Source organism: Nyctibius grandis, chromosome 6 (genome assembly GCF_013368605.1).
Source record: "Nyctibius grandis isolate bNycGra1 chromosome 6, bNycGra1.pri, whole genome shotgun sequence".
In the NCBI taxonomy this organism is placed as follows: Eukaryota; Metazoa; Chordata; class Aves; order Nyctibiiformes; family Nyctibiidae; genus Nyctibius; species Nyctibius grandis.
The window spans coordinates 24765510-24783918 of record NC_090663.1 but is presented as its reverse complement, the minus strand read 5'-3'; positions in this window follow the sequence as shown (position 1 = coordinate 24783918).

The following is an 18409-nucleotide window of genomic DNA, read 5'->3' as shown; positions in this document are numbered from 1 at the left end:
GCTTCCTAACATCAAGCCTGAACCTCCCCTGCCACAGCTTTGAACCATTCCCACACATCCTGTCATGGGATACCAGGGAGAAGAGATCAGCACCTCCCTCCCACTTCCCCTTCTCAGGAAGCTGTAGAAAGCAATGAGGTCGTCCCTCATCCTCCTCTTCTCCAAACCAGACAAACCCAGAGTCCTTAGCTGCTCTGCATAGGACATGCATTCCAGCCCTTTCACCAGCTTTGTTGCCCTCCTCTGAGTACCTTAACATCCTTCTTAAGTTGTGGGGCCCAGAACTGCACACAATACTCAAGGTGAGGCTGCACCAATGCTAAATACAGAGAGATAATCACCTCTTTTGACCAGCTGACTACACTGTGTTTGATGCATCCCAGGATGTGGTTTGCCTTCTTGACTGGCAGGGTACACTGCTGACTCATACTGAGCCTGCTGTCAACCAGCACTCCTAGATCTCTTTCTGCAAGGCTGCTCTCCAGCAGCTCTCCAGCACTCCTCTCCCAATTCATATTCATGGTCAGCATTACTCCATCACAGGTGCAGAATCCAGCATTTGGTCTTGTTAAATTTCATGCCATTGATGATTGTCCAATGTTCCTATATATCTAGATCCCCCTGGAAGTCCTCTTGTCCTTCCAAAGAGTCCACAGCACCTCCTAGTTTGGTATCATAAGCAAACTTAGTAATGGTGCATTCAACTCCTGCATCCAGTTCTTCAATAAAAATACTGGACAGACGTCCTACTAAATAATGGGGTGTTGGAAAATTCTGCCAGAAATGCTGTCACCCAGTGATAAGAAACCTCTGGGCCCTCCAATCCTGCAATTAATGAATGAGTGGAAACTCTGGGGTCTTTCCCAAGGTTTGCTATTGTGTGATGGTGTTGCAGAACTGCACTGCTGGAAGCTGTTGATTTTGCAGCACCGATGAGCACAATTAAAAAAGGGTGTTCTCTTACAACACCAAAAAAAAAAAAAAGATGGGGAGCCAGAGCTAGAAAAAAAACTTTTTCTGAAAAAAGGAATACACTGATTATTCCTTATTGATGAAATGGAGTAAGTGTTAGATTTCATAGATCATAGATCATAAAATGGTTTGGATTGGAAGAGACCTTAAAGATCATCTAGTTCCAACCCCCCTGCCATTGGGGGATACCTTCCACTAGGCCAGGTTGCTCAGAGCTCCATCCAACGTGGCCTTGAACACTTCCAGGGAGGGGGCATCCACAAGTTCTCTGGGCAACCTGTTCCAGTGTCTCACCACCCTCACAGTAAAGAACTTCTTCCTAATATCTAATCTAAGTCTACCCTCTTTCAGTTTAAAACCGTTACCCCTCTTCCTCTTGCTATAGTCCCTCCCAGTCTTTCCTGTAGGCCCACTTTAAGTACTGGTAGGATGCTATGAGGTCTCCCCGGAGCCTTCTCTTCTCTAGGCTAAAAACCCCCAACTGTCTCAGCCTGTCCTCATACGGGAGATGTTTCAGCCCCCTGATCATTTTTGTGGCCTTCCTGTGGACCTGCTTGAGCAGGTCCATGTCTGTCTTATGCTGAACGCAGTACTCCTGATGGGTTCTCAGGAGCAGAGTAGAAGGGGAGAAGCACCTCCCTCGACCTCCTGGACAGACCTCTTTTGAAGCAACCCAGGATATGACTGGCTTTCTGGACTGCTTGTGTTCATTGTCAGCTCATATTCAGTTTTTCAGTAAAGCTGTCACAGCTTTGCTATAATAAGCAAATATTCAAAGATCTGGACACTCATGTAGCAATGAATTTAAGTCTGCAGTCCATAAAAGAGGATTAAAAAGTGCAAGTTAATAAAGTATGAAATCAGCCTAAGAAAACCAACATTTTTTAATATTTTTTAACTTTTTTTAACTATGCGCAGCTTGAATTTTTATTGTGCAGGGATAGACTCCTTCAGGAATTATTCTTTTCAGGAATAATTTTTTTCTGGAATCACAACTGCTATGACTAATAAGAATTTTATTTCAGTAAAAGAAGTCTGTGAGAGACGCAATGTGTATGCCATGTGTATTTATTGAATGTAAAAAATATAGAGATATAAAAAGAGAAAGAAAAAGAAAGAATGTAAACAGATACTAAGAGTCTTCACATAAAAAGCAAAGAATGTGTTAGTAATGAAGAAGCTGGTATCAATAACCACGTAGATAGTAAAGAGAGTAACAATGCAGCACTGAGCCCAGGCAGGAAAGGAGTGAGTAACAAACGAAATGTTTGTAATGTAGTGCAGGAACTCAAGCAATAAAATGGAAGATTTTGAACTACTGATGCAAGATATAAATCTGCATATTACTGAGCTTCAGAATTCTGCACATCAAAAATGGACTGGAAATCATATATGGATTGCAGCTATTGGAAAATACAAGTTGTTCAGAAAAGCTAAAGATGGTGGAGGCATTGATACAGAAGTGTGTGTTAATAATTTGCAGATGGAGTATGGGAACTTCATTGTGGAGGTAGGCAGTTACCTGATTTGATACAGGTTTGCTGAAACCTCTACCCAATGCAACCTTAAAAAAAAAATGCTGCAGAACTATACAGCCCCAGCACTTAGCTACTACAGAAATAGTACTGGCAGTGAGTAGAGAGCCTACAGGGAAATGGAAAAGAAATTGCCAAAACTTTCAACAATTTCATCGTTTGTGAATCACTTAATTTAATTCTGAGATTACACTTTATAACTTGATGCAAGCTGAATTTTTACAAGCCATCAAATTTATCTAAAGCAGAAGCCTTAAATGTTGATTTAGTGATGTTCTTAGGATCATGTGTAATTTTAAGGATTATGTGCAATTTTAGTCTTGTATGTACTCAATTATCACTGTATACTTTAAGGGTTTAAGGTTACAGTAGCATAATTTAAACTGTAAGAGGTAAAATTGCCAGAAATATAAACACAAATGTGAAAAAATCTGTATGTCTTGAGAGCATGTACTTGAAACACTCAATACATCAATGTCTGAAACATTTTCCCTTATGGTATGCAATTATAAGCATCGGCTTGGATGTTACTGTTACTCCAGATTCAAGGTTTTGACAGAGGTGAATGTCATCAGTCTTGTCAACTAACTATAGTTTGTACATATAATTATTTTTACGGAAAAAGTGATTTTCACTGTCACTACTGAAAATGTTATAGGGTTAATGTCTATTTTTGATAGAATAGATGAAAAGCCAACTGTGACATAATGGCTTAGTTTACATGAAGAGTTTGAATTTCATCAATAAAATGAAAATAATCTAGTATGCACATGACCTAAATCTTTGCAAATGTGGCATGTTTCAGGACTAATACTATATAGGCCTAATACTATAAGTCAAATAACCTTACCTTTGAAAGATTGCAGTGTTATATTTGATTTATTAATGCGTTTTTTAATCAGGAGATGTTAACTGTGAGTATGAAAGTATTTTTATCCATGACAAAATGCATGCAGAAATTTATCAGAGAAAATTAAAGCAAATTGTTTTTTAATCTGACAGACTCATATTTTTTAACTAAGAACTCTTTTCTTTGTTAATAAAATGAACATAAAATGAATTCATAGAATGAAAGCATATTTTTTTATATTTTAGGGTAATGCATAAGTTGTCTTTTGTCTGCATTGCCTGGCTGAAGAACAGAAGTTTGGATTAGTTTCCTAGATTTCCATTAATTTTCTTCAATAGAAATTCCAATGAAAAAGAAGGTTGAAGATTAATGCAAAAACTGGAAGTACATAAATGGTTCTCATTTCCCATTAACAACAATGGGTTGCTTCTGTATCTCTGCATATGTAAGAATAAGCAGTATTATTGCTTTCTAAGATAGTAAGTCTTAGAAATACAATTTGAGAAAACAAATAACAGAAATATTTCTTCATGCCAGAATACAAATTGTTCACTATTCTTAGAAATTCACCAAGCATCTGTGGTTTAATTTTAGTTGAGCTCAATACATTGTGGATGACAACGCTAGATAAATATTTTTGTTAAGAAATACAGAAGAAAATGCCTTGGGATTTAGCTGGATGGCTCACAAATCTGTTCTTGGGTTGTTGTTTATTTTAATGTGTTTGGTTTTTCTTCTGCCTTTGTTATATATTTATCCATATTTTAAACCCAGAAACTAATACAAATAAGAAATTCAACATACAAGATACTCTGTTCCTTTCTACAGTTCTCAGATAATGTATAGGGTCTGTTCCAATTTCTATCAGCTGCTAAGTCCTTTGCTATGATGAAAAATTAATGCTGATGGAATGATAAGGAGCTCACTTTGTCTTTCTTGTTGCCATAATCCTTTTAAGAATATTGGGATAGATGAAATCTCTTAGAACTTCATTAATAGAAGCTGGGTTTTGCTCAACACAGGGTGGTTCAATCAATTATTTATAACCTTTGCTTATATACTTCCACCTTGCTCATGCCATTGCAGAAGTTTATTTGGATTATTAAACAGAAAGAAATCTTGAAAGAAATAATGAACTCTTGTTTTGTTTTTAAATTTTGCTAAACTATAATTACAATTATATTTTGTAAACACTGTTTCTCTGTAGTGAGTTTGGGATTTTGGGGTTTTTTTGGTTTCGTTTCATTTATAGCTAACATTGTAAATCAGCATTACACTTACAGCATGCACATGCTAACTCTTGCATAATTTTTACTTGTGTTTATTATGGACTTTATAGGTTTATCCCTACAGCTCCCAAGGGTTAATATTTTATTTGATTTCCAGCATAATGCCTTACACAATGAATATAGTAATTACAAAAAGGACAACAATGTCAGAAAAGATTTTGAAGGAGTAAAAGCTCCATAAATACAGACTCATCTTCAAAGCAGACAAAAAGAAGAAGGAATAACATTCTCAAAGTCCAAAAATCCATGTGATCACTGAAAAAACAGTATGGAACTTGCATATCTCAAGAGGTTTCTGGAATTTTTTTTTGTCTTATCATAATTTCCTTTTGCTGACACATGTAATAAGCATATAAGTTCTGTTTGGAGCAGTTCTAATTTAAAAAGGTTCATGGCAGGAACAATGATGCTATAGATATCATAGACTCACAGGATCACAGGAAAAATAAAATTGGAAAGAACCTCCGGACGTCATCTAAATCCAGCATCCTACTCAAAACAGGGTCAGCTCTGAGTTCAGACCAGCTTGATTAGGGTTTGATCTAGTTGAATCAAGATCTTGAAAAGCCCCAAGGATGGAGACTTCACAACCTCTCTAGGCAGCCTGTTCCACTGCCTCATTACCCTCTTGGAGGAAAAGGGTTTCTTGGATATAATCAGATCCTCATTTCAGCTTATGCCCATTGTCTCTCATTGACCTGTCTTGCACCACTCAAAGGAGCCAGGGTCTATCTCTTTGATGAACTGCCTGCAGGTGTTGGGCAGGGGAAGTGGCCTGCTGCTAGGTTCCTCGAAGTCATCACTTTGCGAGACTGAACAAGCCCAGGTCCCTCAGCTTCTCCTCACAGGGCAAGTGCTCCAGACCCATTCCAGCTTGGAAGCCCTCCACTGAACTTGCCTCAGTCTATTGATGCCTTTCTTGAGTACAGGGACCCAAAACCAGACACAGTGATGTAGACGTGGTAAAATGAGTGCCAGGTAAAGGGGTGCAGCCATTCCCCTTGACCTCCTGGCCATGTTTAGTACAGCCTTGGTTGCTGCACACTGTAGGTTCATGCCCAGCTTACCATCTACCAGCATTCTCAAGTTCTTCTCAGCAGGTCTGCTCATCAGCCTGTCAGGTCCCAGCCTGTCATTGCAGGGTGACCTTCCTTCCCAGGAGCAGGACGTGGAATTTGTCCTGACTGAATTTCATAAGATTCCTGGCAGCCCATTCCTCCAGTCTGTCTAGGACCCTCTGGATAGCATTTGTTACCTCAGTCATATTGATCGGTTACCTAATTTGGAGCCATCTGCAAACTTGATAAGCAAGCTCCTCCTCCAGGTCATTAAGAAATATATTAAACGGTGCAGGTCCCAGGATAGATCCCTAGAGTACTTCACTTGCTACTGGTCCCAAGGTAGAGTTTCAGCTTTTAATCACTACCTTTTGAGTCCAGTCTTCCAACCAGTTCTGTACCCCATCTGGTTGTCCTCAGATCTAGATCATAAAATCCCAACTTGGATACAAGAGGAGCTGGGGTGACTATTAAGACTGTCATGTGAACAGGGTGAGATGAAGATGTTTTGAATCAGTGGCTACACTTCAAATGAGGTTCTCTCAAATGATTTGTTTGGTTAGAGAAGACTGAAGAATATAAAACTGGTATGTTGATGCCATCCAATGAAGAAGTCTGTACAGTTAACAGTACTCTAAAATAATATTCTGCTTAAATACGTTCCATTGACTTCACAGTAGTAAAGGTAAGGTACAGCTATATATTCAAAATTCTGGTTTTGGTAAGATGGAACTTTATATAGGTTCTGAAAATGAAAATACTTTCGAGATGAGATTCTTCATACCTCCAAGAGCCTTCAAGATACTGAATACTCTGGCCTCCATTCAACAAAGCACTTAATCACATAATTTTCTATTCATTTCAGTCTTACAATTTTGAATGCTTGAATTTAAGCTTTAGTGCTTGTTTGGTCTTGGATCAAGCTATTCAGCAGTATGCAGAAATGATCCTGAATTAAGATTATTAAGGAGAAAAACACAGTGTGATCTTTGGCCATAAATTATAAAGTTAAGCAAAAAGTGTTTTCTGTGCAGGAGATATAGGATCACAGAATCATAGAATAGTTTGTGTTGGAAGGGACTTTTAAAGGTCATCTAGTCCACCCCTCCTACAATGATCATGGACATCTTCAACTAGATCAGGTTGCTCAAAGCCCCATCCAACCTGACCTTGAAAGTTTCCAGAGATGGGGCATCTGCCACCTCTCTGGGCACCCTGTTCCAGAGTTTTACCACCCTCATTATAAAAAATTTCTTCCTTATATCTAGTCTAAAACTACCCTCTTTCAGTTTAAAACCATTACCTGTTGTCCTGTTGCAACAGGCCCTGCTAAAAAGTTTGTCCTCATCTTTCTTATAAGCCCCCTTTAAGTACTGAAAATCTGCAATAAGGTCTCCCCAGAGCCTTCTCTTCTCCAGGTTGAACTACCTCAACTCTCTCAACCCTTCTTCATAGGAGAGGTGCTCCATCCTTATGATCATTTTTGTGGCCACTACTAAACCCCACCACTAAACCATGTCCCTAAGCACCACATCTACACATCTTTTCAATACCTCCAGAGATGGTGACACAACCATTTCCCTGTGCAGCCTCTTCCAATGCTTCATAACCCTTTCCGTGAAGAAATTTTTCCTAACATCCAATCTAAACCTTTGCTGTTACGAATTGAGTCTGTTTCCTCTTGTCCTATCATTTGCTACTTGGGAGAAGAGACTAACACCCACCTCACTACAACCTCCTTTCAGGTAGTTGTAGACAGCGATAAGGCCTCCCCTCAGCCTCCTTTTCTCTAGACTAAACAACCCCAGTTCCCTCAACTGCTCCTCATAATACTTGCTCTCTAGACCCTTCACCAGCTTTGTTGCCCTTCTTTAGACTCGCTCCAGAACCTCAATGTCTTTCTTGTAGTGAGGGGCCCAAAACTGCACACAGGATTCCAGGTGCGGCCTCAACAGTGCTGAGTACAGGGGGACAATCACTTCCGTGGTCCTGCTGGCCACACTATTTCTGATACAAGCCAGGATGCTGTTGGCCTTCTTGGCCACCCAGACACACTGGCGGCTCATATTCAGCCGGCCATTGATCAACACCCCTAGGTCTTTTTCTGCCAGGCACCTTTCCAGCCACTCTTCCCCATGCCTGTAGCATTGCATGGGGTTGTTGTGACCCTAGTGCAGGACCGGCCACTTAGAGTTTAATTCCTCCAGTTTAATTGATATTATTACATTCACTGTTCCTTTCCCTGAGAAGGTTTTTTATATCACTCTAAAAGACACAAAAATATATGCTAATGAAAATACTGTTGTATTTGTGCACCATTAAATATCATAGAATCATAGAATTCTTAAGGTTGGAAAAGACCAAAAAGACCACCAAGTCCAACCATCGACCCAATGCCACCATGCCCGCTAAACCATGTCCTGAAGCACCATATCTAGATGTTTTTTGAACACCTCCAGGGTTGGTGACTTAAAATTGAAGACTTTGAAGAATTGAAGTATATGTTTTCTATTTCTCTGACATATATATACATATTTACTTCATATAATATCAAAGCAGAGCAATAACAAGTTTTTCCCACTGACATACAATACAAATAAAATGAAAATATATGGTCATAACATAAACTGCATTGAGGCAAATCTGCATGAAGAAAGAAGACCAGAACTGTAGCATATGATTCCAGCTGTAAGAGTTTATCAAATTCACTAATTTCTTTGTATTTGTGAAATACAAGTACATCACTTGTACTCACTTGTGCAAGTACTCCTGGCATCAAGAAGAAGCCACATTTAAATTCCAATGCCAAGATAAACAAGTAAACACATAATAAATCCTAAAAGTTTGACAGCAACTAATGTATGCTTAGCTTTTCTTCTAGGCTTCCTAATGATGGTGTCATTAGGAAAACCTGCTTAGGCCTGCAGATAAGGAGAAACTGTATGTGACAGGCCTTCCTTAAGAGCTGATAAAGTAGACACAAGATCCCTGGATGATGATTAGTTGAGCCCTAAAACGCAGCTCTCAATAAGAGAGGATGCCCCTAAAAATGCAGTTCTTTAGCATGACCCAATACACTCAGCATCCCAACTTTATATGCTATAAGTAAAGAAGAAAAAGGTGATCAGGCTTCTATGCCTGAAGTACGTAGAGAAGATCGGGTCTTTTCTGTATATTGATTATTAGTGCAAAGATACTAAAGACAGTAAGACCAAGTAAGTTCCATGCTTGTCATACCACTCCATCAACTGATGCTAAGTTCTGCAGAGAGGTCAGAGCTCAGATACATGATCTTTCCAGCTACTGCTGAATTTTACCAAGTGGATGTACCAGCTAGCTCGGAGTTTACTTCAAAGGTCTTTCACTACCAGATTGCTTGTCATGGCACTGAAAGGTGTTTCCCATAGACAATTTTTGCAAATAAGCTACGTTTACTAGGAACTGTGAAGCATGTGCATCCTAAAAAGTAATTACTAGGGAGGACAACAGGACGAAAACAGAATAATGCTGAAAGTAGTAATTTTTTTATTAGAAGAATTAAAATACAATGTATGGATTAAATAAGCAAGATGTTAATGTTTAAGTTGCAGTCACATTCTGCCACAGACACTCCTTATCAGGAGCAGCAAAGCAATTTAGAAATTATATATGTATGTGTAGATGTGTGTGCATATACATAGAGATATATATACAGAACTGTGAAGACAAAAGAAGAAAAAGAATGTACTATACCATAAAATTTCATTAAAACCTACTAATTTTATTTGTCCCTTAAATCAGAAATTATCAAATGCGAGCAAGAAGTGAAAAAGTCAACTTTTCTTCCTCATCTGTCAGTTTGAAAGGAACACCAGCCTCTGGATAATTGCTTTGGTTTTGTTTTCCCAGATGATGCACTTAACTCTATTTTATGTCAAAACAAGCTTAAGGAGGTGTTCAGCAGACACCAGAGTATTAAAGACCCAGAAATCGTTCATACAGGTCAAAAAGGTTTTTCCCACTGTTTGTCATTTATTTGATTTCCCCCAGTGCTAAACAATTTAGAAGTTTCAAATTAGTGTTTTCAAGTAGAAATAAATATTTTCTAGACTAATCAGACCAACATATGCTACTATATTTAAATTCCAGACCTGATTCTCCAAATGTCTGTATTACGTTTACTTGCATTCATCTTCCTGACGTATTTCACTTCAAAGGGACTAAACATGAAAGTAAAATTAATCAAGTGCAATAATATTTGCAGAATTGGGCCCTTAGAGAACATGTTATTCAGGCTAGAAGTGCATAGAACATTAAAGAGACAATAATGTAAATAATAGTATTCCTTTATTTGAAATATTTTGGAAAAAAAAGAAAATGTGAATTCTTTCAGTCTAGAGGGTACTCTGAGATAAACTCTACCGGTTGAAACTCCTTCCTCTTTGCACAGAATATTCAAACTGTCAAAAGGAAATGGTTTTTGACTTTCTTCTCACAGGATTGGTGGTGGTGATTCAACAAAAGAGATTAACAGCTCACCTATTTCCAATACAACACCTTGACGGATAGAAGGCAGCTAGACAATGAGTAATATAATTGGTTTTGTAAATGTAGAAAATTTAACCAGCTTTTTCCTCATTTTGAGTAAACACCTCTTGGTTTAAGGAAAAATGAAATATCTTCTACATCTCCCACCTCCCTGTCTGATTAACTTGGCCCTTTTTCTTCGTTTTTATAATATGTTTTCATATTGATACCAGAACAAATGTTTTTTTAATTTCTTTTTAACCAAAGGTTGATACAAGTGATTATTATTGTTTTATTCTGTTTCAGTTTGCTACTGAAAAATAAGTATTATTTCTACCTCAGTTGGATGGAAAAATTAAGTGGACCATATTTCTTATATTTTTGCACATTTTTAAGATCTTCTACTTTTTCCACTTAATGCTTTACTTTTTTTTTTTTATATATGTTATTGTAATACTAAGTACATATTTTGCTGACTCATGTATTAGCTGAAACAGTTTCTAAGTAAGTCGCAAGCGCTGGCCGTCAGGGGGCGCTAAGAGAGCATACAGCTCCTCGGCGCACTCTACCCAGAACATAACGTCACCTGTGTGGCCATCCTACTTTCAGATCCCCTTGAGTGTCTTATGCTTGAAGCTACAAATCAATCTTGTAAGCATTGAGGGTGTGCACAGATCCCTGAAGGCAGGTTTTCAAAGGCACAGTCAATGCCTACTTCAGCAACTTGAGTTTACAATAAATTTAAACCTGAACACATCCAGTGCAGCAGTAAACAGAACAGCATAAACCAATAACACGCTAGAACAATAACACAAATATAATTTCTGCTCTTTTCTGGATAGCAATATGTGTTACAAAACAGGTTCTAGATTAAACCCATTATTTCTTATTTGTACTCTTCTGAATACTTTTTTTGCTTTTAATGTCTTTCATATCATAACCAAATATCCTCAGATGAATTAATTTGAACTTCAATACACTCAGGTAACACTGGTGAATTTTTTTGAGATCTAGAATAACATGAAATAAAGCAGTTATTGCATACGATATTCTGTTTACTGGAACAGATGCTTGATGTTATGTCTTCTCCCAGGAACATTTATCTGAATTATGGATGCAGTTTTAACTCTGAGCATTGTAAAACTTTGTTTTATATTTCATAGAAAAGACCCCTTAAAATTCAGATGTTTTAAAACAATGAAAGACATTTAATGAGAAGTAGAACTTTCACATGTATACAATACTTTACAAGAGAGTTGATTTAATTCATATGTCTATTTTGTTAGTTTCATGCCTGGCATTTTTGTTAGCATTTTACATGAGGTACTGTCTTTGCTCCTGTTGAGAAATGATAGAGAATATTACATCAAATGTCTTTTTGAAAGAAAGGAAAAAATACACTAACAGCTTCTGAGCTTAAATGTTAAATAAAAACTATAAGGAGAAAAAATACTCAGTCTTCTGAAACAATTGCATAAAAGCTTATATTGCTTCATTGAAACACATATCCATTACTTGTGATCATGTTTTCTGAGTGTCTGTAAAAAGCCGCTTTGATTTGGTTCTCTGACACAGCAAATTCCATATTAACTATTGGTAGAAAAACTGGAAGTTTACAACAAACAGACCTAAGAAAACAAATCCCAGAAAAGCCTTAGGTTTTACAAACAAACCTGGAGGCTTTGTTTTGGGGTAGCAGTATGCTTTTCTGAGATTGCTGTAAACTGTCAGATCATCCACAAGGAAACTCAGTCCATTTTGGAACTGTCATGAAAAAAATGATATTTTTCTTGTGGTTTTCCCTTTTAAAACTGTGATAAGGAACAGATTGACCAAAGCTATCCATTTGTCTAAAGATATGCACAACTTGATAGTTCATTATTTTCACTCACCTTTATTTCTCACTATTATTTTGGTTTTAGAAGAGAACACTGCAGTTAAAATTGTTGTCGATTTAAAAGTCCCTAATTAGAAAAATTGAATCCATATATATTTTTTATAAATAATTTTGCTCGCTTGTTGGTTTTCTCTTCATTTTTTTTCCTGGAATGTGTTATTAAGATTATTAAAAAGTGCATTAGCAGGAAGTATTCACTGTATTGAAAAAGAAACTGTTGTTGGTACTTCTTTTTTAACATTCATGCATATGAAAATAAAGTATTTGTTTCCTGCTCAAGTTCACAGTATTGCATATGTATGAAGATGCTATGCTGTCTCGAAGGACATTCATTTGTGAATGAATGAAAAACGTAGTGAGGGAATATGTAAAAAGAATGAAGCACATGGCTGATCTCCAGAGGTACTTCCTAGCTTAACCTTTAGCTATGAATAAGATTCTTGTGGTAATTACCTGTATGAAGCAAAGACAATATATAACTCCTTCATTTGTAAAATCATAAAATCTTATACAGAATTTACATTTTTCAGATTAAAATATAGTCTTTTAATATGGGAAAAATGTTTTGGAAAACTGCAGTCAACTTTTTCAGGAGCCTGAAACAAAACATTTTCTTCCATCTCTGAATTCCTCTTTCTGTTGGGATTAAGCATAAAGAACACAGAGATAAAATTTGCTGCTCTGCTTATGATTTTATTAAAACCGTATAGATGGTCGCACTCAAAGACTTATGGTCAACGGCTCAATGTCTAAGTGGAAACCAGTGACGAGTGGCATTCCTCAGGGGTCGGTATTGGCACCAGTCCTGTTTAACATTTTTGTCAGAGACATGGACAGTGGGATTGAGTGCGCCCTCAGCAAGTTTGCCGACGACACCAAGCTGTGAGGTGTGGTCAACATGCTGGAGGGAAGGGATGCTATCCAGGGGGACCTTGACAGGCTTGAGATCTGGGCCTGTGCAAACCGCATGAAGTTCAACAAGGCCAAGTTCAAGGTCCTGCATGTGGGTGGGGGCAATCCCAAGCACAAATACAGGCTGGGTGGAGAATGGATTGAGAGCATCCCTGAGGAGAAGAACTTGGGGGTGTTGGTTGACAAGAAGCTCAACATGAGCCGGCAGCGTGTGCTTGCAGCCCAGAAGGCCAACCGTATCCTGGGCTGCATCAAAAGAAGCGTGGCCAGCAGATCGAGGGAGGTGATTCTGCCCCTTTACTCCGCTCTCATGAGACCCCACCTGGAGTACTGCGCCCAGCTCTGAGGCTCCCAACATAAGAAGAACATGGATCTGCTGGAACAAGTCTAGAGGAAAGCCACGAAATTGATCAGAGGGCTGGAGCACCTCTCCTATGAAGCCACGCTGAGAGATTTAGGCCTCTTCAAGCCTGAAGAAGAGAAGGATCCGGGAAGACCACATAGCAGCCTTCCAGTATCTGAAGGGGCCCTACAGAAAAGCGGGAGAGGGGCTTTTTACAAGGGCAAGTAGTGACAGGATGAGGGGGAATGGTTTTAAACTGAAAGAGGGTAGATTTAGATTAGATATTAAGAAGAAATTCTTTCCTGTGAGGGTGGTGAGACACTGGAACATGTTGCCCAGAGAAGTTGTGGCTGCCCCCTCCCTGGCAGTGTTTAAGGCCAGGTTGGATGGGGCCTTGAGCAACCTGGTCTAGTGGAAGGAGTCCCTGCCTGTGGCAGGGAGATTGGAACTAGATGATCTTTAAGGTCCCTTCCAACCCAAACCATTCTATGATTCTATGATTCTATATTAGACAAAACAGTTTTTCACCACATATGCATGTGGATGCACTTGATTGGGATGAATCATCCTTTGAAGACATCCATCTCTTTTTATTAGCTATGAAGGATGTAGAGATTTATTACACCTAACTTTAGTAATTTAAAAATTAAGGAGATAGTTAAACTTGTTTATGTAGGTTTCCTCTATTGTCTCTGTTGATATAATTCATGTCGCTTATTTCAGATACATTCCTGAGAAGTCATGATTGTCTTTTCTTATTATGCAGTTCCGTGCATGGATCTTAGAGAAAAATAGATTACTAACTGAGGTAAGGCACATTAAATAACATATATGTCACTTAACATTCGATGTTATATATTGTGTGTAATGTAGTTATCTGTATTTTCTCCATAGTTAGCAGGCAAAACTAGTTACACCTTGTCCTGGTTTTGCAGGGATAAAATTTATAGAATCAATTTTCTGTTACATTTTGTTTCAGTTTGTGGCCAGCTGTGGTATGGTGATCAAGGCCATTAGCAGTGAAAGCCGGGGCAGCTGACCCAAGCTGGCCCACAGGTGTGTTCTATAACATAAACATCAAGTTCACTATAAATGGGAAAGCTGCTAGGGAGAGGTGGGTTTTTTGGTCTTGTTTTTTTTTTAATTTTTATTTTTTGTTTGTTTGTGTGTTTTTTTTGTTGTTGTTGTTGTTGTTGTTGTTGTTGTTGTTGTTGTTGTTGTTGTTGTTGTTGGTTTTTTTTTTGTTTTTTTTTTGCTCTGTTTTGTTCTTCCTCATTTGGTCTCTCAACAGTTGTGAACCCTGGAGGGACTTGACACCTATATTGCCTGATGAGTATAATTTTGTGTCTTCTGTATTAGTATTGATATTGGTTTTCTAATTTTATTAAATCTATTTAAATTTCAGCCCATGAGTCTCCCTCTTTTTCACAATTCCCTTTCTCAGCTGGGGAGAGGTCTTGGGTGATAGAACAACTGGTTCTTGTTTAGCCCTGCGTGCAGGCTAAATGGAGACACACCTCTTGGTAAACTCATACAGTCGTTTGTAGTTAGTTATTTTGAGCTTGGATATGTTATCTTTAACCTGTTTCTTGTTGCCAACAGATGGAACCAAGCAATTAGCTTCAGGTATAAAACTAGAGCTATGTGAGATGATTAATATTCCAGACAGTTAAATCTTAGGCAAGTGAGACAAATTCTAATCAAAGATAAAACAGTCTTAGAGGACAGTAACTGTAACATAGGACTAATTAAAAAAAAAAAAAAACAAACTTAACCAAACAAGTTCTATTCATTTTTTCCAGTTTTTAAAAACTTACAGATAAAACCCATTTCTATGTGCTATTGAATTTGGAGCTTTACATCTTAGCAGACAGCATTATTAATAATCCTTCTGCATTTTGATATTTTAAATTGTTACATTCAAATAACATATTTGGATGTTTATGTATTATAGCACTAATTAAAATCTTATTAAAAGAGTATTCCTATTTATTACCATTAAAACAAAAACAATATGACACTATTTTCTTACTATAATGCAAAAATCCCACTATTTTAATTTTGGATATTATGATGCCTGACTTTGAATAAATATATGTACTTCAATACACTACATTACAGTCTAATCTGCAAACATCTGGAAACAAACTGTAACACATCATTAAATATACGGATTAGTTGAAGTGTGTTATAACATAGGAGCTGCCTTAGCAAGCTGGTTAATTTCTTCATTTACTCCAGCATCTTATTCCTGGGTATGGATAGTAGTAAGTGTTTCTTAGCAAAAAGAAAGCTCAGAAAATATTTTTTTTACTGTTATAAGAGGTAAACACAGAGACTGATTTAGGCTCATCCCTACTGCTATGCAGTAGCAATTAACAGTCTTTTGGTGGGCTAGCCAGTGTTAGAAGCAGATAATGAAAAGCATTCTAGAATCACAGTTGTATCCTAAAATGAGTGAAGATAAAAACTGATAAAAAACATTTTATTTACAATTAACATGTTTTTGCAGTTCAGACAATTAAGTAATTTCTCAGTTATAGATCCAATTTATACAGAAAAAACTACACTCTTCTTCATGTGAAATATATGCTTTCTTTTTAAATATATTTCTTAGAGTGTATATTTATTCTTCAGTATCCTCTTTTCTTGTGCTCTCTTCTGGGTATGTTTTTACTCCTCTTTTTGAATCTTGATTTTCAGTGTAAGGAATACTTATTCATGAGAGCTACAAGAGGTAATCTAAGCTGTTATCTCTTATTAGAAGACAAAGTCTATATGTAATATGTCATTCATAGTTAGGTGATTGTTTGAAGTTTAGATGCTCATAATTTACCTCATCATACAATTTGTCTAATGATAAGTTTTAAACAGTGTTTAAAAGAGTTAGAAATAAAAAACCCAGTGGAAGTAAAAAAAAAAAAAAATATCCAGACTCAGAAGACTTTCAACAGAACAAGGGATAATCTCATGGTCCAATTTAGACTTCTTCAGCTGTGTAGATGAAATAAATTGAGGGAACATGACTTAGAACCTTAACTTTCTAGTGGCTAGACAACCACTAAAGTAAAGCATCTGAGTAGAAAGATTTTGTGGAAGTTCAGTAAGAGGGGTATTTCAGAGCCTTTAAATATGAACATAGTGTAAATACCTTTCCATATGCCAACAGTCTTCTGTAAGAAATGCCCAAAACAAAGGGCCCTGGATTGCATTAGATTTCCTGTTGTCTTTTGGTTGTAAAATTGAATGAAAAAAGTAAAAGTAATCTATTTTCATTTGTCCTTCATAAGTTACTCAACTTCCCACAGTATTTTTTCTATTTGTCTCTGTAACCTCTCATAGTATGTAAATCTTACCTTATTATTAATCGTTTTTGTTGACTTTGCTTGAATCTCATTAATCTTTGATATATCTTTACTGAGATGAAACAACTGAACTCAAAATAAGGTCATATGAGTGTTTTATAAAACATTATATTTTCTATATATGTTTGTATTTCTATTTGTTTGATTTATTTTCTATTATTTAAAGACATTTCTTTGGAATAGTTTGTTGTTTTCTTTGTAAGAAAAATGTTTATTTTCTCTTTCTTTTGAATTTGCTTGAAAGACATAAAAAGCTTCCCTTTAAATAACCTTTACTGACAGCCAGCACAGTACTTATTGATATATGATACACTGCAACATCTGTAAGCCCATACTATAAATTATACATGATACTGAATATTAATTTTTGTGGTGTGATATAATTCAACACAGCACTACATGAGGTACTGTACAACCACAAAAAGTACTGTGATTTTAAGTGAAGCGTTTCCTAACCTGATCTCTTTCTATGACAAGATGACCTGCTTACTGGATGAGGGAAAGGCTGTGGATGTTGTCTACTTAGACTATAGTAAAGTCTTTGACACCGTTTCCCACAGCATTCTCCTCGAGAAACTGGCTGCTCATGGCTTGGATGGGCATACAGTTCGCTGAGTGAAAAACTGGCTGGATGGCCGGGCCCAAATTATTATGGTGAATGGAGTTAAATCCAGTTGGTGGCCTGTCACAAGTGGTGTTCCCCAGCGCTCAGTATTGGGGTCAGTTCTCTTTAATATCATTATCAATGATCTGGATTGAGTGCGCCCTCAGTAAGTTTGCAAATGACACTTTGTTGGGCAGGAGTGTTGATTTGCTTGAGGGTAGGAAGGCTCTGCAGAGGGATCTCAACAGGCTGGATAGATGGGCCGGGCTTGGTTACAAGCCACGCCTGGCCCATCTGCTGCCTGGATTTTATACCAGAATGACTCAGCACGAATTGTGGCCAGAATGGAAAATACTGACCAAAGCCAATCGTCTCAAAATCCTATGAACAGTAATCCAAGGTGAGACCTTTTGAGATCTCTGGGCCCTCAGCAGGCTACGTGACCCTGTATCTTGCCCTGAGCTGGGACATCTCTCAGGGTAGATTTTGTGAGGATTGAAAGATCAGCCGTCAATTATTTTGTGAGGACTCAAAGGCCTGATTTTGCGAGGTTCACCAACTGTCCATTGATGAATGCTGGCATGTAAAAGTGAGTAATTCGTGAAACTCAGGAAAAGGGAAATTTTAATCATAGGTTAACCTCTGTGTGTGTGTGTGTGCAATTTGGTTCAGAACTGTTTCTCTGTCTGTCTATCCGTGTGCGTGATTTGACTTAACCTCCATCCATATGTGCAACTCTGCTGCCAGTTTTGGGTGACCCTTGCTATTCTCAAATCTGTAACTAAGTCACTATTTTGATTGTAACAAATTCCATTGAATTGCTCTGTTAAATTGGCTGATGATTAAGTGCTGTTAAGAATTATACAACCTAATCTTGTGATCTATCTCAAAAATATTAATAAATCCTAAACTGCTGCTAAACCGAAGCCATGTAAAAAAAAATCTTATTCACAACAATATGGTACTTCATATATGCTGTCACATTTGAGAAAACTTACACTTTATCTGAAGAATTTCTTTTTAATTTTCATACCCTACAGAGATGTCATTAAGAGCAGCAGATGAGTATGGCATTCTA